The following is a 22,535-nucleotide window of genomic DNA, read 5'->3' on the forward strand; positions in this document are numbered from 1 at the left end:
TTCTCTCCTTAACGCTCACAAATCCTCGCCCTCCCCAGCACACTCCTACCTATCACACAATCAGAAATCTACAAGCCATTAGTCCTTATACACTTACAGACTCCCTTCACTCATCACTGTCCCCAATCTCCTCTTTTTCCTGTCCTGATCTGGCTGTAAATCACTATAACGACACTCTCAGCAGCACCTTGGACCAAGTAGCACCCCTCACCCTTAGAACCTCCAACCACAGAGTAAAACAGCCTCACACTGCAAACCCGATTTCTCCAGCGATGCTCTAGGAGTGCTGAACGACTGGAGGAAAACTCCACTATAAATTTATGTTAAGAACCTATAACTCTGTCCTTCACCTCGCCAAACAGACCTATTTCACCACCCTGATCTCCTCACTATCCAACAACCCAAAAAAACCTCTTCGACACCTTTCACTCCCTCCTCAGTGCTAAAGCACAGGCCCCTATCATGGACATTTGTGCTGAGAATCTGGCCTCCTACTTCACAGAGAATATAGACACCAGCCATCAGGAAATCAGCTCCCATCCACCAAGTTCCATAACTCCCATTCCTCCCCCACATCTCCACTGGATCACTCTCCACATTTGACCCAGTCACAGAAGAAGTCGTCTCCAAGCTCCTCTCTTCTTCTCGTTCTACTACATGCACTACTGACCTCATTCCCTCACACCTACTCCAGTCTCTCTCTCCAGTCATCACTACTCACCTAAATAAAATCTTCAATCTCTCCCTCTCTTCTGGTATCTTCCCATCTAGCACTGGCTGCCCATACATTGTAGGATTCAATTTAAACTTCTTGTTCTCACCCACAAAGCTCTCCACAGTGCAGCACCCCCCTACATCTCCCAGCTCCCTCATTTGTTTATCGGCCTACCCATTCTCTACGCTCCTCAAGCGATTTTTGACTAACATCCGCACTAACCCATATCTCCCACTCTCGGCTCCAATACTTCTCCCGAGCTGCACCTATTCTTTGGAATGCTCTTCCCCAAGAAATTAGGACTAATCAAAACTTACACACTTTTAGGCGCTCCCTAAAACACATCTGTTTGGGGTCGCCTATCACGTTCCCTAATCAAAGTCCTTTTATATATAGCCCATTCACTATTTCTCCATACATAATTCTCCATCAAACTCCACCATCATTATAAGTAAGCACCTGTACCATCATTATAAATAAGCACCTGTACTTTGTGTGAACCCCCCCACCTCATTGTAGATTGTAAGCTCTAACAAGCAGGGTCATCATTACTGTTGCTTTTAATTATTGTATTACCGTACTTTTCAGATTAAAAGACACACTTTTTCCCCCCCAAATTTGGGAGGAAAAAGGGGATGAGTCTTATAATGCGAACTTACGATTTTACCTGGGGGGGGGGCGTTGGATCGGGGTCCCAGAGGTTGGTGGCAGCTGCGGCAGTAGCAGGGCGTTGCTACGGGCCCGCTGTGGTGAGCAGGAGGAAAGGTTCCCTATTCCGTACATAGCGCTGTGCTTCAGCAAAATGTCCGCCGGAGCATGCGCAGATCTCGATCTGCGCATGCTCAGGCGGCCATTTTACCGAAGCACAGCGCTATATACAATGTACGGGATAGGGAACCTTGCCTCTGCTCACCGCCGATTCCTGAGGACAGGGCCGCAGCATCGCCCTGCGAACAAACCGGGGCACGCAGCATCGCCCCGCTACCGCCAATCTCCAGTATTTGTGTCCCCCGCTCCACCACCGCTGCCCCCCAGGTAAACAGGGTTATAAGGTGCACCATTTTATTTAGAAAAAACATTTTTTCCTATTTTGCACCCCAAAATTTGGGGTGCGTCTTATAATTTGCAAAATACGGTATTTTTAACTGTTACTTATGACTGTTATATAGGAACCTCTGAATTGTAAAGTGCTGCGGAATATGTTGGTGCTATATAAATAAAAATTATTATTATTATTATTAAAGAGCGACAGTGCATGCATGGCATCCAATTGCTTTCCGATGTTTTCACAGTTCCATAGGCTAGCATTGGTGAGTTTGATCCGAAATTCTGATCCTTGTCAGACAAATCACTGCTTTTGTGTGGACCATTACGTCCAAGGAAAAAAATGGGGCATGTGAATTACCCCACAAACTATAATAGGTCCGAGTGCTACCCCCCGACAATCATGGATAGCTCTCGTACGGGAAAAACTGAATGAGCCCTTAGACAACAATGGCTTGGAACTGGTGGTTTACTATTCTATCCTACTTGTGCGAACGAACAATGGATTCTATGCTTGGACACCCCTTTTGTTGTTAAGCTGTTAATATCCACTGAATTCCTTTCATTTGATGTTTTTACTCTGTCATATGATTTTCGGTATAATATCAACCTTGCTGCATGAGAAAGCCCAAAAAGGTTGATAATGTTTGAAATAGTGGACCTGGCTAATCGGGCATGTAGGACAGTACCCCCTGGAAGAAGCTTACTCTTGGGGTACCAGTCTAGGTCCTCCCAGGTTTCGTCTATTTATTCTCATTTTCTCTTCTTTTTTAAGCCACTGTTTACATCTGGGGTTTTTTAGTACATACTGTATCTATGATAGATTTGCTATATGGTTGTTAACATGGTTCCTGGGTGGGTTGGATCTCTGTTTCACATAACAATAATCTTTGTTTATATAGCGCCAACATATTCTGCAGCACTTTCCAATTCAGAGGTTCGTATACAACATACTTGTCCATATACATACTTTTTTATCACGTTTTATTTTGTTCATGTTATGTCCAAGAGTATTTATTAATAGGGATGGGCGGACCCGTGGATGTTCGGTTCCGTTGGGTTCAAATGAATGGGGGGCCTGAACATCTGGCAATTTACACGCTGTCAGCTGTGTGACAGCACAGGAAACACCGGCACTGATCAAAAAAAAATAAAGTAACCCTCTTTTACCCATTTATTAACCAAAAAATAAAAGATCAAAGTGATCCCCACCTGTCCGCCACAAATCCATAATGCGGATGTCCCACGATGATCCGGATGCTTTTGTGAGCAGTCAAATCAGTAATGCGACTTCTCACGACACCAGCCAGAACACAGTGAGGTAAGCGTGAGAATCGCTGTCTGTGACTGGCGGTAACTTAATGACGTCACCACCGGTCACACGCAGCCGCGTTCTCACTCTCAGCTCAGTGTAATCTGGATGCCAAACTGAGCGGTCACATTACTTATGTCACCGCTTAGCAATGCATCTAGATGTAGCAGAATTGGGACTCATCATGGGACAGCAGCATTATGGATTTGCAGCGGACAGGTGAGGATTATGTTGATTTTTTTTATTTTTCGGTTACTAAATGGGTAAAAGAGGGTTATTGTGGGGGAGTGTTTTTTTTTGCAATTGAAGGACTTTTCTCTGTGTGTCTTTAATCATTTTCACTACGGGGTTAGTAATAGGGGTGTCTGATAGTTGTCTCTCCGCTACTAACCCCTGGGCTTGATGTCAGCGAACATAAAACAGCTGACATCAACCCCAAAATATTACCCCGCTTGTCAACGCACCAAAGCAAGTGAGAACATCCGGGCAAAGTTCCAGAAATGGATGCGCCTTTTTTGGGGTGGCTGCGGAATGCTATTTTTAGGCTGGGAAGGGACAATATCCATGGCCCCTTCCCAACCTGAGAATACCCGCCCCCAGCTGTTTGCTTTAGCTTGGCTGGTCATCAAAAATGGGAGAAACCCCACGTTGTTTTTTTAAATTATTAAAAAAAAAAAAGTGGGGACCCCTCTATTTTTGATAAAACTGATAAATATGAAACTTGATCACTTGATTTTATATTGCACTCTAGGGTCACATGATTAATTTCTATGCAGGGAAGCTCCAGTTGCGAAAGTGATAATTACTTACTGGTAATTAGATTTTCCAGAACCCACGACAGCACCATGGAGAGAGAGGATCTGCCCCCAAGGACAGGAAATCTACAGCTTTTAAAGGCGGAGCCTCTCTATACGCTTCAGTGGTTTACACAGCATGAGAGATACTCAGTATGGTTAGCTTAATAGACACATAAATATACAGTGGGGAAAATAAGTATTTCATACACTGCCGATTTTGCAAGTTTTCCCACCTACAATGAATGGAGAGGTCAATTTTTATCATAGGTACACTTCAGGTGTGAGAGACAAAATCTAAAAGTAAAAAAAATCAGAAAATCACATTGTATGATTTTTAAATAATTAAATTGCATTTTATTGCATGAAATACAGTAAGTATTTGATCATCTCCCAACCAGCAAGAATTCTGGCTCTCACAGACTTGTTAGTTTTTCTTTAAGAAGCCCTCGTACTCTGCACTCATTACCTGTATTAATTGCACCTGTTTGAACTCATTACCTGTATAAAAGACATCTGTCCACACAATCACACTCCAGCCTCTCCACCATGGCCAAGACAAAAAAACTAAGGACACCAGGGACAAAATTGTAGACCTGCACAAGGCTGGGATGGGCTGCAGGACTATAGGCAAGCAGTTTGGTGAGAAGGCAACAACTGTTGGCAAAATTATTAGAAGATACAAGAAACACAAGATGACTGTCAATCTTCCTCGGTCTGGGGCTCCATGCAAGATCTCACCTCATGGGGTAAGGATGATTCTGAGAAATGTGATTAATCAGCCCAGAACTACACGGGAGGACCTGATAAGATGTCTGGTTATATAAAGAGGTCTCATTTGAGAGGTTTTACCCTAGGTGAAAGCATGGAATGCTAGAATGAACTGTTAGCATAGATTACTCATATATGGCATGAGTCTGGATGCCCTGAAAATATTTCTTTGATAGAAGCAAATCCTCTGATGAATCCTAGCAGAGGAAACGTGTTGGAAGGCTTATAGAGGAAGGGTAAGGGCCTATTTGTGCCACAGAGTCAGCTGTGGACTGCCCTTGTAAGGGCGGGAGTCAATGGGTCCATAGGGCCAGTTATTGAGGGAAATATGGAAACAAGGATCCTTCCTTCACACTGACTCCGCCTTCATCTATCTACAAAATGAGTGAGACCTGATTTCATTTGCTATGTGATGCACTCATCATTTATATGTAACGGTTAACCATTGGGTACTTGTTGATCACTGTCAATTTACTGTACTTGTTGTTAACAATGTCCATTATTGAGATCTAGGCCAACTATTGAGACCCGAGAGTCCCCTATGAGAGGGAAAGGTTGACTGTTGACAACTCACTAAAATCGTCTCCATTACTAGGTTGGTTACATTTGTATTTATGTTTAATATAAGCATAGAGGGGTACAGAGGTTAATTTCCATCATATCAAAACTAATACAATCTTAAGTTTTTTGATTCTTTGACCCCCTTCTATTGCATATATTTTTTGAGTACCTCCAAATTTTTGCCATCAGCAGAGGAGGGCTTATAATGGGCTCACATTTTGAGTTTATATATCTAGAGCCTTTCTTATAGTAGGAGAGAGATACACTTTGCAGTTTGGAAAAGTTGGTCCCAACACCAGAGATGCTAGCTCCAGAGCTGCAAACAAAATCTAATTTTAACTGTGGCAAACATATTTTTTAATTAACACTAATAAAAGTTAGTATTTAATAGTTACTTCTCACATTCCTGCTGTTATATATATGTATATTTAATGCATAAAATTCCAGTACTTTGAACCATTATTATTTTTGCAAATATAAAGATGCGGAATATTTTGTTATGCCAATTTTATGATATTTATTTAGAGGACACTTAGCAACAATTTAAATAGCTAAAACATCTAAACACTATTGCGAATTATAAACAGTTACTGAAATTGCATGACAACATTTCCTCAATCAGTGGCAATTATTTTCTGCTTGTCTCTTGTACTCCTGCATCAGATCATCTCTTACAATTGTCTAACAGTAATCTGCAAGCATTAATTGATTCCATTCTCCTTGTTATATTTTCTCCATAGCCATAATATCTTGGTGAAATCTCCCACCGTGCTCATTGCTCCGCAGTTTGGTGGAAAAAAGTCTAGATGCGAATGTAAGAAATGAATCTTTAAGGACATGATACAGCCAAGATCCTTATATGTTTTGAGGAGATTTTCCACCAACTCTTCATAATTATCTGCTCTTGAGTTGTCCAAAAACTTACCACTAATGGAAATGCTACCTATGCAGCCTTTTCCTTGCCCTGCAATAAGCCTAGGAACTTCTCATCTTGAACAAGCTTATGAATCTGAGGTCCAATAAAGACTCCTTCCTTTATCTTTGTTTTACTCTAACTTGGACATTTATCAATGAGTTACTTGAAAGCTTTTGCATTTTTATCCACTGCCATTACAAAGTTTGTCATTAGGCCCAACTTGATATGCAATGGTAGTAACAAAATCTTATGTGGGTCAACAAGTGCTGGATGCAGGACATTTTTACTCCCTGGCTAAAGTGCATGTCAGAGAAGTCAGTCTCTTTTGTTGTGATTATTCTTTTGCATGACTATCCCACTCAAACAGAAAGCAGCAGTACTTTGTGTATCCACCTGGAGACGAAGAAAGAGGGCAACCACCTTTAAGTCCCCACAGAGGGGCCAAAGATATTGGTGATAGTTCAGGCTCCTCAACTGCAAAACCAACTGGAATTGAAGGTAGTGCATTTCCATTATGCAGCAAGACAGCTTTTAGGCTTATTTTGACGAATCGAAGAAGAGCCTCCATTTTTCTGGATTGTGACTTCTCTTCAGAGTTTACATTAAACTGTTGATGTTGATTCATGCCACGGTTGCAGAACAGAAAGTCTGGGTTGCGAGAGTAAGATGCTTCATAACAGCAAGCTGTATCCTGAAACCTAAGAGCTTAGCCTTACTCTTGGGCAGATCCAAATCTCTAACAAGATCCTTCAGTTCACTTTGTGTTATAAGGTGTGATTCAGTTGAGGTTGCTGACAGAAAGTCTGGGTCATAAGAGGAAGATGCTTCATGACAACAAGCACCCTCTTCTTACTCACTTGACTCAACTGAAAATGTTTCTGGTGCTTGTGGAACCGGTAGTTCTTCTGTATGTGGTACTGGGTGTATTGCAGATGGAAAGTTTGGATTCTGTAAAGTCCACTTCTTCCTGGAAACTTTTCTCCTAATGGGGGGCACCATACAGAAATAGCAACTGGTAGTGTGATCGGTTTGCTCTCCCCAGATCATTGGTCTGTAAAAGACATAAATTGCCTCTTCCCATGCAACCACTGGGTAAATGTGATGCACATTGTCACAATATCACAGCCCGGGAGGTCGCACAGGTCCACCAGCTGTGATCTTTTGGTCACGAACAGCTATCTGCTGCCCCCTATCATCTGGACAATTACGCAATTAACCAATGAATAACGGAGGAGGCCGCAGGCTGTTTCCACTAATAGGCCAGTTATTGGGAAACTAACAGTAAGCATATGGTATATACCCTGCCCTTTCCAACGCATGGAATATATGTATATACCCCCGGTACGGTCTCTGCTAACTCCACAATAACCCAAGATAGATTATTAGCTGCCACCACTAGTTGTTTTTCTATACAGGCTGATTAGACGCCTGATTTCTGTTGGCGTATGCCTTCGGGGCACGGTTTACAAAACAAAAGGAACAGAACTATTACATTTTATATTTGATCCAGAACCATAGTGTTTATGAAAAAAAATATACAAAAGATTTTACAAAGGGGACAAAATACAGCATATAAAGTTATATAAAATAAAAAGGAATAACCAAAAAAACGTACTAAGCCGATCACAGAGATGATTCAGCTAGTGAAGGAGAGCACTTCGATTGGAAACGTCCTGCACTCACCGTACCCCCTGGGATCCCTTCTGTTACCGGAGCCTTTCTCCTCTGCTCCCCTCCTGGGTCTCTCTTACTAGGCCCCAATTATGGAGCAGAGCTCCTGAAGAGACTCTGCTCCCCTCCTCTCCTAACTACTCACTGACTGAACAACCCTCACTAACTAAGATGGCTCCTCTTTATATATCTACTATTCAAGTGCTCCTCTGGTCTACGTCCTCCACCCACACCCACTACTGGTTCCCCCTCTCTTTGGTTCCCCTCACTCCAGCCAGGGACAGGGCAGCAGAAGACGTGCATAATGCCCTTCCAGCCTACCTGGAGTAGTGTAGTGTTGAGTGCAGGTGTTGGGGTCCCGGGGCAGTACTCCATCCTTACCTGAAGAAGGAGATGCCACACCTCTGAGTGAGGTGCAGTACCTCACCCAGAGGTACTGCATAATGGCGCTCAAAAAATTAGGATAGAGTGACGCATAATGACCCCTCTAAAAATTTGAAGAGAGTGACTCATAATGATCCTTTAAAAATTTGGAGAGAGTGACGCATAATGACCTTCTAAAAATTTGTAGAAAATGACGACTAAAGACCCTCTAAAAATCGGGAGAGAGCGATGCATAATGGCCCTCTAAAAATTTGGAGAGAGTGACTCATAATGATCCTCTAAAAATTTGGAGAGAGTGACACATAAAGACCTTCTAAAAATTGGGAGAGTGACCCATAATAGTCCTCCAAACATTTTGAGTGAGGGCCGCATAATGACCTTACATTTGAACTGGCTTTCTGTTCCCTTGTCATCCGGTGGGGGGTTGAGAAGTCTGGGCCAATCCAGGCCCTGTTCATTTTGAGTGAGGGCTGCCTGATGACCCTGTAAAAATGTTAAATGAGAGCCGTACAATGATCATATAAAAATTTAGAATGAGAGCCGCCTGATGAACCTGTAAAGATTGGGAGTGAGGTCCGCCTGATGACTCTATAAAGGTTTGAGTGGGGGCCACCTGATGACCCTATAAAGATTTTGAGTAGGGGCCGCCTGATGACCCTGTTAATATGATTGAGGAGGACAAGAAAAAGAAGAAACCATGAACTGTATACCCTTTTTTGGGTGGGAAGGAGTGCATGGGAGTACACTAGAAAAAAAGGAGCATTTGAATTGGCTTTAAGTTACGCTGTTGCCATCCGGTGGGGTTGAGAAGTGTGGGCCAACCAGGCTTTGTTCATTTTGATAAGAGTCAACCTGTCAACATTTTCAGTTGACAGCCGGAAGCGCCTATCAGTTATTATACACCCGGCAGCACTAAAAACCCACGCTGACAAAACGCTAGTGGCAGGGCAGATCAGAACTTCTAAAGCATAGAGGGATGGTTCATGCCACATGTCTAGCTTGGAAACCCAATAGTTGTATGGCACAGAGGGCATTGATACGGTCCTTCACCATCTTCCAAAACTTTTCCCTCGTCTACCCCGAGCAACGTCCTAGCTGCTGGGAGGGTTTAATGAAACTGTCCCAGACCTTTGATAGTGTTCCCCTGCCTTGGTTTGACCTGGTGTGTGTCTCCCTCATCTCTCTTCTACTTGGTTGCCCAAGGATCTATGACCTCTGCCACCAGAGCTGTCAGATGAGAATTTTTGTACTAATTGTTCAACTCTGGCCTTCTGGTATTGCCCCATTTTACTAGCTTTCTCCGTCGCAGGAAGGGAAGATGGAAAGTTCTCCTTGTAGTGTGGGTCGAGAAAGGTGAACACCCAGTAATCAGCGTTGGCCAAAATGCGTATAACACAAGGGTCACGGGAAAGGCATCAGGACATGAAGTCAGCCATGTGTGCCACACTTCCAACAGGCAAGACTTCTTTTGCCCCACCAGGAGAACGACTCTCCTCCTCCTCCATCTACTCATCCTCTTCAGCCCATCCACTCTCAACAGACGGGATGAAACTGGTGTGGGTAGTACCCTCTGTAGCGCAAGGAACCATCTCCTGTTCCTCCTCCATTATCACCCAGTCTGCGCTGAGAAGAAGAGATGATGCTGGGCTTGGTACTATCACCCTGTGTACTTTCTTCCTCTATCTCCATCTGGTCCACATGCTTCCTCTTTAATTGTGAGCAGCGAGCGTTTGAGTAGACACAGAAGCGGAATGGTTACACTGATTATGGCGTCATCACTGCTCACCATCTTGGCTGATTCCTCAAAATTTTGTAGAACCTCACAGATGTCAGACGTCTATGCCCACTCGTCGATTGTGCGGATGTTGACCGGAATACCAACAGGCATGTTATTGCTAGTATTCAACTACTGCCCTCTGCTGCTCACAAAGCCTTGCCAAACTAAGCAATGTGGAATTCCAGCGCGTGGTCACGTCGCCCACCAGTCGTTGGTAAGCCGACACTTGCAAGCGCTGTTGCAACACTGCCAGACCAGTGGCAGCTGTATCTGACTTGCCCAAAATTGGTGCACACGCTGTGTACCTTCACAAATAGCCCTGGCAAATATGGTTGTTTTTCAGAAACAGCTGACCCACAAAGTTGAGCACGTGGGCCAGGCATGGTTTGTGTGCAAGCTTGCCAAGTTTCAGTGCCGCCATCAGGTTACGACCATTATCACACATGACCATGCCTGGTTGTAGGTTCAGCAGCAAGAACCACAGATCTGTCTGGTCTGTTATACCTTTCCACAGTTCTGCGGCAGTGTGCTATTTGTCACCTAAACAAATTAGTTTCAGCAGAACCTGTTACCGGCTCACCGAGGCAGTGCTGCAGTGCTTCCAGCTTGCGACTGATATGGACGTGCTCCAACATGACAATTCAGAGATGGAGGATGAGGTAGTGCAGGAATTGGTGCAAGAGGTGGAGGAAACCCTTATGTCGTTGGTAGCACTTGTGCCATCTCTGAGTCTGACCCAGTCCCGGCCTCCACAAGGTTCACCAAGGGTGCCATCAGGGAAATGTAGTGTCCCTGGCCACAAGAACTTGTCTACGTGTCACTTGTTAAGTGCGCCTTCCCAGTAACTGCATTGGTCAGAGCACAAGCGATGTTATGGGACACGTGCTGGTGTAAGGCGGGGACAGCACACCGGAAAAATAGTGGCGGCTGGGGACCGAGTACCAAGGGACATGAGGTTGCGGAAAGCGTCAGTGTCCACAAGCCCAAACGACAACATTTCTAGGGCAAGCAGTCTGGAAATGTGCCAGTTTAGTGTTTGAGCCTTTGGGTGGGTGACTGGGTATTTACGCTTGCGTTCCAATGCCTGGGGTAGGGACAGCTGAACACTGCGCTGGTACAAGGAATTGGATGTGGTTACTGATGGTCTTTGCAGATGTGCAGGTGCAGGGAGGGAGGCACCAATGTCCAATTTGCCATTTTTCTCTCACAGGAAATAAACATATGTATGACAAAATGTGTAATTGCAATAATTTTCTGGGAGAAATACCGTATTTTTCGGACTATAAGACGCACTTTTTCCTCCAAAATTTTGGAGGAAAGTGGAGGGTGCATCTTATAGTCTGAATGTACCTTATGTTGCTGTGGCTGAGGATGGGGGGGCAGCAGCGGCGGAAGTGTGGGTCACCGGAGGCAGGAGCTGTGAATATTCATTCTCTTTAGTAGCAGGCACACGTGATCGCTGAGCAGCTGCAGGAAGCTGGCGGCTGCGGCTAACACTGTGCCCGCTGGAGCAGAGGGGAGGTGAGTAGAATCCTTTATTTTTTTTTAATGTGTGCAGCATTATGGAGGTCATGTGCACCAGGATGGGGAGGCCATGAATACTAGGATGGAGATGGGGAACTGTCATGTATACCTGGATAAGGATGAGAGGGCCATGCATACGAGGATGGGGATGAGGAGGTCATATATACCAGGATTGGGATGAGGGGGGCATGCATACCAGGATTGGGATGAGGGGGCCATGCATACCAGGATGGGGATGAGGGGGCCATGCATACCAGGATGGGGATGAGGGGGCCATGTATACTAGGATGGGGATGAGGGGGCCATGTATACCTGGATGGGGAAAAGGGGGCCATGCATACCAAGATAGGGATGAGGGGGGCCATGCATACCAAGATGGGGATGAAGGGGGCCATGCATACCAGGATGGAGATGAGTAGCGCCATGCATATCAGGATGAGGATGAGGGGGGGCATGCATACCAGGATGGGGATCATATATACCTGGATGGGGACATATGTCATGATGGGGGGCATATATTCCAGGATGGGGACATACATATATACAGTACAGACCAAAAGTTTGGACACACCTTCTCATTTAAATATTTTTCTGTATTTTCATGATTATGAAAATTGTACATTCACACTGAAGGCATCAAAACTATGAATTAACACATGTGGAATTATATACTTAACAAAAAAGTGTGAAACAACTGAAAATATGTCTTATAGTCTAGGTTCTTCAAAGTAGCCACCTTTTGCTTTGATGACTGCTTTGCACACTCTTGGCATTCTCTTGATGAGCTTCAAGAGATAGTCACCGGAAATGGTATTCCAACAATCTTAAAGGAGTTCCCAGAGATGCTTAGCACTTGTTGGCCCTTTTGCCTTCACTCTGCGGTCCAGCTCACCCCAAACCATCTCGATTGGGTTCAGGTCTGGTGACTGTGGAGACCAGGTCATCTGGCGTAGCACCCCATCACTCTCCTTCTTGGTCAAATAGCCCTTACACAGCCTGGAGGTGTGTTTGGGGTCATTGTCCTGTTGAAAAATAAATGATGGTCCAACTAAATGCAAACCGGATGAATAGCATGCCGCTGCAAGATGCTGTGGAAGCCATGCTGGTTCAGTATGCCTTCAATTTTGAATAAATCCCCAACAGTGTCACCAGCAAAGCACCCTCCTCCATGCTTCACGGTGGGAACCAGGCATTTAGAGTCCATCCGTTCACCTTTTCTGCGTCGCACAAAGACTCGGTGGTTGGAACCAAAGATCTCAAATTTGGACTCATCAGACCAAAGCACAGATTTACACTGGGCTAATGTCCATTCCTTGTGTTCTTTAGCCCAAACAAGTCTCTTCTGCTTGTTGCCTGTCCTTAGCAGTGGTTTCCTAGCAGCTATTTTACCATGAAGGCCTGCTGCACAAAGTCTCCTCTTAACAGTTGTTGTAGAGATGTGTCTGCTGCTAGAACTCTGTGTGGCATTGACCTGGTCTCTAATCTGAGCTGCTGTTAACCTGCGAATTCTGAGGCTGGTGACTCGGATAAACTTATCCTCAGAAGCAGAGGTGACTCTTGGTCCTCCTTTCCTGGGGCGGTCCTCATGTGAGCCAGTTTCTTTGTAGCGCTTGATGGTTTTTGCAACTTCACTTGGGGACACTTTCAAAGTTTGCCCAATTTTTCGGACTGACTGACCTTCACTTCTTAAAGTAATGATGGCCACTCGTTTTTCTTTACTTAGAATTTGTATTATGGCAAGAAAAAAGCAGCTAACAGTCTATTCAGTAGGACTATCAGCTGTGTATCCACCTGACTTCTGCACAACACAACTGTTGGTCCCAACCCCATTCATAAGGCAAGAAATCCCACTTATTAAACCAGAAAGGGCATACCTGTGAAGTGAAAACCATTTCTGGGGACTACCTCTTGAAGCTCATCAAGAGAATGCCAAGAGTGTGCAAAGCAGTCATCAAATCAAAAGGTGGCTACTTTGAAGAACCTAGAATATAAGACATATTTTCAGTTGTTTCACACTTTTTTGTAAAGTATATAATTCCACATGTGTTAATTCATAGTTTTGATGCCTTCAGTGTGAATGTACAATTTTCATAGTCATGAAAATACAGAAGAATCTTTAAATGAGAAGGTTTGTCCAAACTTTTGGTGCGTACTGTACCAGAATAGGGTATATTACTACAAAATTAGGGGACATTACCCCTATAAAAGTGTCAGCAGCAGATCCCCCCCCCCCTTCCCCATAACAGTACGTCATGGCCACAATTTTTGCTTCAATTTTTTTTCTATTCTCCTCCTCTAAAACCTGAGTGCATCTTATGGTCCGAAAAATACGATACTTCATTTTCTGGAACAATTTTAAGGGTTTCAACACTTTCAGCCAGGACTGTAAGAGTTTGCGGCCGCTGTCTAACCTCATCTCCTACACTGTGGCTGCTGTGACGTGGGTACACTCCCTGGGCTGTCCAGGTCACAGCTGTGGGAGGAGATCGGTGCCATTTTTGTGAAGCCAGCGGTGTATGCTGCAGGCTGCACCTTCCCCCTATCATCGCTCAATGCTCAGCAAGAGCTGAGCAGTGACTTGAGATCTGGGTAGCAGAGGTCCTGGTTAGTGATGAGCGAGTATACTCACAAGTACTCGGTACTCGCCTGAGCATCTTAGTACTCGAGATGCTCGGAGCTCGCCGAGTACTAGTGAGATGCTCGGGTCCTCTCCCTGCATGTTTGGCGCTCTTTACAGAGCCATTGAACATGCAGGGATAGCCTGCCACTCACTGTAATTCCGCAACCATGTTGGTTGTGGCATTACAGTGATTGGCTGGCCACACAGCGTCGTCAGGTCTGTATCAGACCTGGCATTGCTGTTCTCTTCAGTCTACTCTGCAATCAGACAGTGTAGGGAGAGGTGCTGCTGAGTTAGGGAGAGATTTGCTTGTTTATTAGGTAGTGTAGGTAGCACAGAAGTATATTACACATATCCATCTCAACAAACAGTCTGTAACGGGTCTGGGAGGCGGAACCTCTGAGCTACTATACAAGGGGGCAGTCCTTGTAAGGGAGCGGGTGGCGACCAGGGAAGACGGGCAGGAGGTCACAGCAGGTGACCGGGACAGTCTCTGAGTGAACGGGCTGGAGGTCACGGCAAGTGACCGGGGCAGTCTCTGGATGAACGGGCTGATGGTCACGGCAAGTGACCGGGGCAGTCTCTGAATGAACGGGCAGATGGTCACGGCAAGTGACCGGGGCAGTCTCTGGATGAACGGGCAAATGGTCACGGCAAGTGACCGGGGCAGTCTCTAGGTAAAGGGTTGGTACGACCTGTGGCGGCTGATGATAGACGTGAGCTCCCAGGTGAGCAGGCGAGAGTCTCTGGATGAACGGGTGGTCACAGCATGTGACGGCGGAGCCTCCAGGAAGACCAACAGACAGGCGGCAGATGAGCGCTCCCAGGTGAGCGGGCAGAAGTCTCTGGACAGGTGGGTGGTCACAGCACGTGACGGCAGAGCCTCCAGGTAGGCTAGCAGACAGGCAGCAGATGAGCGCTCCCAGGTGAGCGAGCAGGAGTCACTGGACAGGCAGGTGGTCACAGCACGTGACGGCGGAGCCTCCAGGTAGACTAGCAGGCAGGTAGCAGGTGTGTGCTCCCAGGTGAGCGGGCAAGCTGGTCCATAGACAGACTGACAGGAGTTGGAAGGCAGACCGTCGGACCTCAGGCAAGCAGGCAGGTGGCTGATGTGCGCTCCCAGGTGAGCGGGCAGGCTGGTCCTTAGACAGACTGACAGGAGTAGTAAGGCAGACCGTCGGACCTCAGACTAGCAGGCAGGTAGCAGATAATCAGGCAGGAATCTGGCAGGTAACTGGCAACGGGACCTGAGGGCTGAAGCAGAGTAGTGAACAGTGCAACAACATTGCTCGGGCACCTCCATTTTGGAGGAGGTGCCTTATATATGGTGAAGTCCTCCGGCCATTGGCCGGGGACTCCTTAGGACGGTGCGCGCGGCCCCTTTAAGAGGGAGGGAGAGCGCGCGCGCCCTAAGCACAGTGGCCAGGAAGGAGCGCGCGCTGCCAGCAGAGCGGGAGGAGGACGCCGGACACGGAGCAGAGAGGTGAGGGGAACAGCGTCCCTGCCTAGCAGAGGGCAGGGACGCCGGCGCTACAGTACCCCCCCCTTTAGGCCCCCCCTTTTTAGGCCAGACAGAAATTTAGCTAGGATAAGAGGGGCATGGATGTTCTCCCGGGGCTCCCACGTTCTCTCCTCAGGACCAAACCCCCTCCAATCTACTAGAAAAAAGGTCTTTCCTCTTACCCTTTTGGTGGCAAGAATGTTCTCTACCTCAAACTCGTCCTCAGCAGAAACCGGAGCAGGAGGCGTACCTGTAGACTTGGAAAAAGAGTTAAGTACCACAGGTTTGAGGAGAGATACATGGAAGGAGTTAGGGATCCGTAAGTTGGCCGGGAGTTTTAATTTATAGGCCACCGGGTTGATCTGACTGATGACCTCCAGAGGGCCGATGAACCGAGGCCCTAACTTGTAAGAAGGTATCTTGAGTCGGACATATTTAGATGAGAGCCAGACTTTATCTCCAGGACGAAATTGTGGAGGATCCAGGCGTTTTTTGTCAGCGTGTCTTTTCATCCGTTCGGACGACTGAAGGAGTGCGGATCGGGTACTCTCCCAAATGGAGGAAAATTTGCTAACGAGAGATTCCGCAGCCGGGTTGTCCACAGAGGTGGAGACAGGAAAAGGAATCCGAGGATGCTGACCGAAGACTACAAAAAACGGGGATTTGGAGGAGGATTCGCTCTCGTGATTGTTATAGGAGAACTCGGCCCAAGGTAGGAGATCCACCCAGTCAGAATGATGGGCATTAACGAAGTGCCGGAGGTAACTGGTCAGGTTCTGATTGATCCGCTCCACTTGACCATTGGACTGTGGGTGGTAAGCGGAAGAGAAGTCCAGGGTGACGTCTAGCAGTTTACAAGTGGCTCTCCAGAAACGTGAGGTGAACTGTACCCCACGATCCGACACGATGTGGAGGGGCAGGCCATGAAGACGGAAGATGTGGCGGATAAAGTCTTTAGCCAGCTCGGGTGCAGACGGGAGACCAGGCAGGGGAATAAAGTGAGCCATCTTGGAAAAGCGGTCAGCGACCACCCAAATGACCGTACAACCGGCAGAGACGGGGAGATCAGTTATGAAGTCCATAGCAATATGCTGCCAGGGGGCAGCAGGCACAGGAAGCGGAAGAAGGCGACCGGCTGGCAGGTGTCTCGGGACTTTGTTGCGGGCGCAGGACACACAGGCAGAAACAAAGTCTATTACGTCCTTGTGCAGGGTAGGCCACCAGTAGAGCCGGGCAATAAGCTGGAGGGTCTTTTTCTGACCGGCGTGGCCAGCTAGTTTAGACGAGTGACCCCAGTGTAGGATCTTCTCCCGATCAGGTACTGATACGAACGTCTTACCGGGAGGGAGACGATTTAGGCTCACGGGAGCCACCTGCATTACTCTGGCGGGATCGATGATATGTTTAGGTTCTTCCTCGAGATCGGACACCAGAAAGGATCGGGACAAGGCATCTGCTTTGACGTTTTTGTCAGCCGGGCGAAAATGAAGAACAAAATCAAAGCGAGCAAAAAACAAGGACCACCGGGCTTGGCGCGGGTTAAGTCTCTGGGCATGCTGGAGGTAAGCCAAGTTCTTGTGGTCAGTGTAAATTATTACCGGGTGAAGAGCCCCCTCGAGTAGGTAACGCCACTCCTCCAATGCCAGTTTGATGGCCAATAACTCTCGGTCTCCTATGGAATAGTTGCGCTCAGAAGAGAAGAGTTTGGAGAAGAAGCCGCAAGTTACCATTCTCCCGGAAGATGATTTTTGAGTAAGTACCGCTCCGGCTCCAGAGGAGGAGGCGTCAACTTCCAGGAAGAACTGCTTGTTGCCGTCCGGGCGATGCAGCACCGGGGCGGAAGAGAAGGCCTGTTTTAGGGAAAGAAAGGCCTCCTCTGCTTCGGGCGGCCACTCTTTGGGATTAGTACCCCTACGGGTGAGCGCGGAAATTGGGGCAGTCCGGGAAGAGAAGTGTGGTATGAAGAGGCGGTAGTAGTTGGCGAAGCCCAGGAATCGCTGAATGGCCTTCAACCCCTCCGGTCGAGGCCATTTCTCGATGGCAGACAGTTTCTCTGGATCCATTCGTAGGCCGGTCTGAGAAATAATGTAGCCCAAAAACGGAAGCCAGGTCTGCTCAAAGAGGCACTTCTCGTATTTAGCGAAGAGGTGATTCTGCCTGAGCCTGAGCAGGACCTGACGAACGTCCCTCCGGTGAGTCTGGAGATCCGGAGAGAAGACCAAGATGTCGTCCAGGTACACCACTACGCAGGAGTAGAGAAGGTCCCGGAAGATGTCATTGACCAACTCTTGAAAGACGGCAGGAGCGTTACAGAGACCAAAGGGCATTACCAGATATTCATAGTGGCCGTCCCGGGTGTTGAATGCCGTCTTCCATTCATCCCCCTGACGGATACGAACCAGTTTGTACGCCCCACGGAGGTCCAGTTTGGTGAAGATTCTAGCCCCCCTCAGACGATCAAATAACTCCGGAATGAGCGGAAGGGGGTACTTATTCTTCACCGTGATCTGGTTAAGGCCTCTATAGTCTATACAGGGACGGAGAGAGCCGTCCTTCTTTTTGACGAAAAAGAAGCCTGCTCCCGCCGGGGAGGTAGATTTCCGGATGAATCCCCTGGCCAGATTCTCCTCAATATATTCGGACATCGACCGGGTCTCAGCAGCGGATAAAGGATAAATACGCCCACGGGGAGGAGTAGTACCAGGTAACAGGTCGATAGGGCAGTCGTATGGTCTATGAGGAGGTAGTGTCTCTGCTTCCTTTTTATTAAAGACATCAGCATAAGACCAATAAGGAATCGGAAGTCCAAGTAGATTAGCTGGGGTAGGAGAAGGACGGACGGGATGGACGGGAACCAGACAGGTCTTATGGCAGTCCTGTCCCCAGCGAAGGACTTCTCCGGTCTGCCAGTCAAGCACGGGTGCATGTCTCTGGAGCCAAGGTAGGCCTAGCAAGAGGGCGTGAGAGAGTCCAGGCAGAACATGAAAGGAGATACTCTCAGAATGCAGCATTCCCACCTGCAGAGTAATGGATTCGGTGATGAGTTGGATGGGGCGTGGTAAGAGGCCCCCATCCACGGCAGCAACAGACAAGGGTACAGCCAGAGGTTTGGTGGGGATGCGGTATTTCTCTACCAGGGACTGTGAAATAAGATTCCCGGCTGCTCCAGAGTCAAGTTGGGCTAGTTCGAAATAACGGTTCTCCCCGCAGACGATTGAGACTGACAGCAGCAGAGATGGAGAGGATTTATTCTTGTCTAGGTTGACCTCTCTGAGCGAACCTAGACACAGGCGTTTCCCGACCTCTCCGTGCAGGCACGGATCCGGTGCTCCTTACTGCCACAGTAGAAGCAGCTCCCCTCGGCACGGCGTAAGTCCTGACGGGTTTTGACCATCTTGGTCTGGTCGACCTGCATAGACACAGGAGAGTGTACCTGGGTAGAGACGGAGGGAGTGACGGGTTTCTGAAAAGTAGGAGCTAGACATGGTAACCTCCTCTCACGGGTGACCTCTTTGGCACGCTCCTGGAACCGTAGGTCAATCCGGGTGGCAAGAATTATTAGGTCATCGAGAGTGGTAGGAATGTCCCGACCGGCAAGTTCATCTTTAATACGGCCGGACAGACCCACCCAGAAGACGGATACCAGAGCGTCGTTATCCCAGGCCAGCTCCGAGGCAAGGGTACGGAACCGTATGGCATATTGGCCCACGGTGAGACTTCCCTGACGGAGGCGTAGCAGTGATGATGCGGATGAGGTCTTCCGTCCGGGTTCGTCGAAGACTTTCCGGAAAGCCGTGAGAAAAGCAGGCAAGTTGGACACCAGGGGGTCTCCTCTCTCCCATAGAGGATTTAGCCAGGCCAGGGCCTCCCCGGTGAGATGGGACATGATGAATGCAATTTTGGCCCGGTCGGAGTTAAACTGGTGGGACAATAGTTCAAAGTGCAGGGTGCACTGATTTATGAAGCCCCGAGCCTGGGCGGAGTCGCCTCCGAAGCGAGGAGGTGCAGAAAGCCGGGGTCCGGGGTAGGATACCATGGTATTAGTGGGCAGCGGAGCTGCCGGATTGCGAGACATGGCACTGGCGGAGGTTGCTGGTGGAGCAGTCAGAGTGTCCAGGCGAGTATTGACATTCCGCAGGTGACCCAGGATGGACTCATGTTGGGACCTTTGACGGGGCAGTTCATGACACAGGTCCAAGAGCGAGGGAGCTTGGGTGCCACCGGGTTCCATGGCCCGAGCAAACTGTAACGGGTCTGGGAGGCGGAACCTCTGAGCTACTATACAAGGGGGCAGTCCTTGTAAGGGAGCGGGTGGCGACCAGGGAAGACGGGCAGGAGGTCACAGCAGGTGACCGGGACAGTCTCTGAGTGAACGGGCTGGAGGTCACGGCAAGTGACCGGGGCAGTCTCTGGATGAACGGGCTGATGGTCACGGCAAGTGACCGGGGCAGTCTCTGAATGAACGGGCAGATGGTCACGGCAAGTGACCGGGGCAGTCTCTGGATGAACGGGCAGATGGTCACGGCAAGTGACCGGGGCAGTCTCTGAATGAACGGGCAGATGGTCACGGCAAGTGACCGGGGCAGTCTCTGGATGAACGGGCAGATGGAGGAGGTGCCTTATATATGGTGAAGTCCTCCGGCCATTGGCCGGGGACTCCTTAGGACGGTGCGCGCGGCCCCTTTAAGAGGGAGGGAGAGCGCGCGCGCGCGCCCTAAGCACAGTGGCCGGGAAGGAGCGCGCGCTGCCAGCAGAGCGGGAGGAGGACGCCGGGCACGGAGCGGAGAGGTGAGGGGAACAGCATCCCTGCCTAGCAGAGGGCAGGGACGCCGGCGCTACACAGTCCTTCTGAGGACTAATCCATCTGCAGAGATATCAGGCAGGCAGTGTATATAGGCAGGCAGGCAGTGTATATAGCAGACTGCAGTGCATATAGCACAAGAGGCTCCATTCCAGTTCTGTCTGCTGCTGCTCTTAGACATTTCTAGACATAGGCCCAGGTCTCAGGGGCCAGGAATAATTTTTTTGGGGATCTTAATCCTCATTATTTGCTTAAAAAGCAATCCAGAGAACACAGTTTTTCTGCGCTATTTGCTTGTTGGCAGTGCAGAATACAGCGAGGTCCTTTCCATATTACAGCGCTAAAAATCCAGATATTTTAAACTGTGGTTTGTCCGTCACACGGATCACATATACGTTTATAGAAAATTCTGCCATTTCTGGCCTACATGAAAAAAAATTTCAGTGTGTCAGCGAAGTTTTTGACACCGATTTGCTGTTCAAAATAGTTACATACAGGCCAGGTATTTAAAACTGTGGTTTGTCCGTAACACGGATCACATATACATTTTCTGAAAATTCTGCCATTTCTGGCCTCCATTAAAATTTTGTTTCAGTGTGTCAGCGAAGATTTTTCTGTTCAAAATATGCTAATTTGTCTTGACTTGTGGATCTGGCAAGGTAGGGATTTTGTACATATCCCCTCCCTTACTTCGTTTTCTCTATTCCTTCATCTAAGAGCCAAAACTGTGTAATTTTTCTCTCACCATATCCGTGTGAGGACTTGTTTTTTGAGACACCAGCTGTAGTTTTAAGCGACACCATTAATTTTACCATATAATAAATGTACTGAAAAAGGGGGGGGGGATCCAAAGGGGCGACCTACATTGTTATTTGGGTTTTATTTTTTAAGGTGTTCATTGTGCGGTAAAGATGATCTGGCAACATAAGACTGTGGTAGTGATTGACCGAACTTCCAAGATATTTTTATATTTTAGTAATTAAGAAAATTCAGAATTTTGTGAAAATAAAAATTCATTTTGTGTCGCTACTATCTGAGACAGGTCACATTTTTATATTAATGAACCTGTGTGAGAGGTTTTTTGTGCACTGAGCTGCAGTTTTTATTGATATTTTGGTGAAATCCATGAGAAGTTATGATTGCCTTTAATAGTATTTTTTTAGGAAGTCCAGGAAACAAAAAACAGAAATTCTGCCATTTTATTTTTTTCCTTTTCAGCTTTTTTAACATTACAGTTACAGATGTGGCGATACCAAACATATGCAGAAAGCATGCTGATAGGTTCACAGTGAAGGGGAATTTCTCAGACATTTATGACATGGATATGCACGGCCAGGAGCAGACATACCGCCAGTGCAGCGGAGATGGAGGGGGACCCTTTCAGGGCTGTAATAATGAGGGAAATCTGGCCTGTTGCTCGGAGCCCGAGGCTCTGGAGACGGAGAGGTAAGTGTTTATTTTTTTCCCAGTACACAGAAAGAAGACAATGTGGGGGAGAGAACACTCTGATGGATGTGGGGGAGAGGACACTCTGATGGGTGTGGGGGAGAGGACACTATAATGGATGTGGGGGAGAGGACACTATGATGGATGTGGGGCAGAGGACACTATGATGGAGTGGGGTAGAGGACACTATTGTGACATGCAGAAGTAGTGCTGTTGCTTCAAAAGCATCCAACAACTATTAGAATTAACAAGCACAGGAGACAGGAAGTGTTGTGCTCCAAATGCATCCAGCAACTAGAGGGCTACACGTTAACACAGTCACAGGAGACAGGGAGTGTTTTAGCAAAGCCCCAGGGGGATTGTTGGGAAGTTGTTTACTGTCTGGCTGGAGCCGAAGAGAAAGTGGGTGTGTGATCTGTATTTCAAGGGAACTGAATTCGAATTCAAGTCAGGAGGGAAGCTAAACACAGGTTAGATAAACTCCCTGAGCTAACAGTGTGGAGTATTATCGGGCAGGGAGATAAGGACTGGAAGGAATCATGTCATAGGGATCTTCTCCCTCATCAAACCCTCCCCCCTCCATCTCCATGCAGGATAAAGAATGCTGTGTATTATTGAGTGCTTGTGAAGGAAAAGCAGGTGGTTGTGTATGCATTGAAGTGTGCTGCGAAAAGATCTAATCTGTGCTGAATTATGCT

General features: G+C 47.5%; 1 protein-coding gene across 1 annotated transcript in view; it reads left to right on the plus strand.

Annotated features, from left to right (window-relative positions):
• LOC141270660 (uncharacterized) overlaps positions 1-22,535 on the plus strand; it is a 741,199-nt gene that overhangs the window by 515,842 nt on the left and 202,822 nt on the right. The gene's annotated exons all lie outside the window — the stretch shown is intronic.

The sequence above is a fragment of the Phyllobates terribilis genome, unplaced genomic scaffold, assembly GCF_046119375.1.
Source record: "Phyllobates terribilis strain yellow unplaced genomic scaffold, ASM4611937v1 Scaffold_5__5_contigs__length_657084704, whole genome shotgun sequence".
Taxonomy (NCBI): domain Eukaryota; kingdom Metazoa; phylum Chordata; class Amphibia; order Anura; family Dendrobatidae; genus Phyllobates; species Phyllobates terribilis.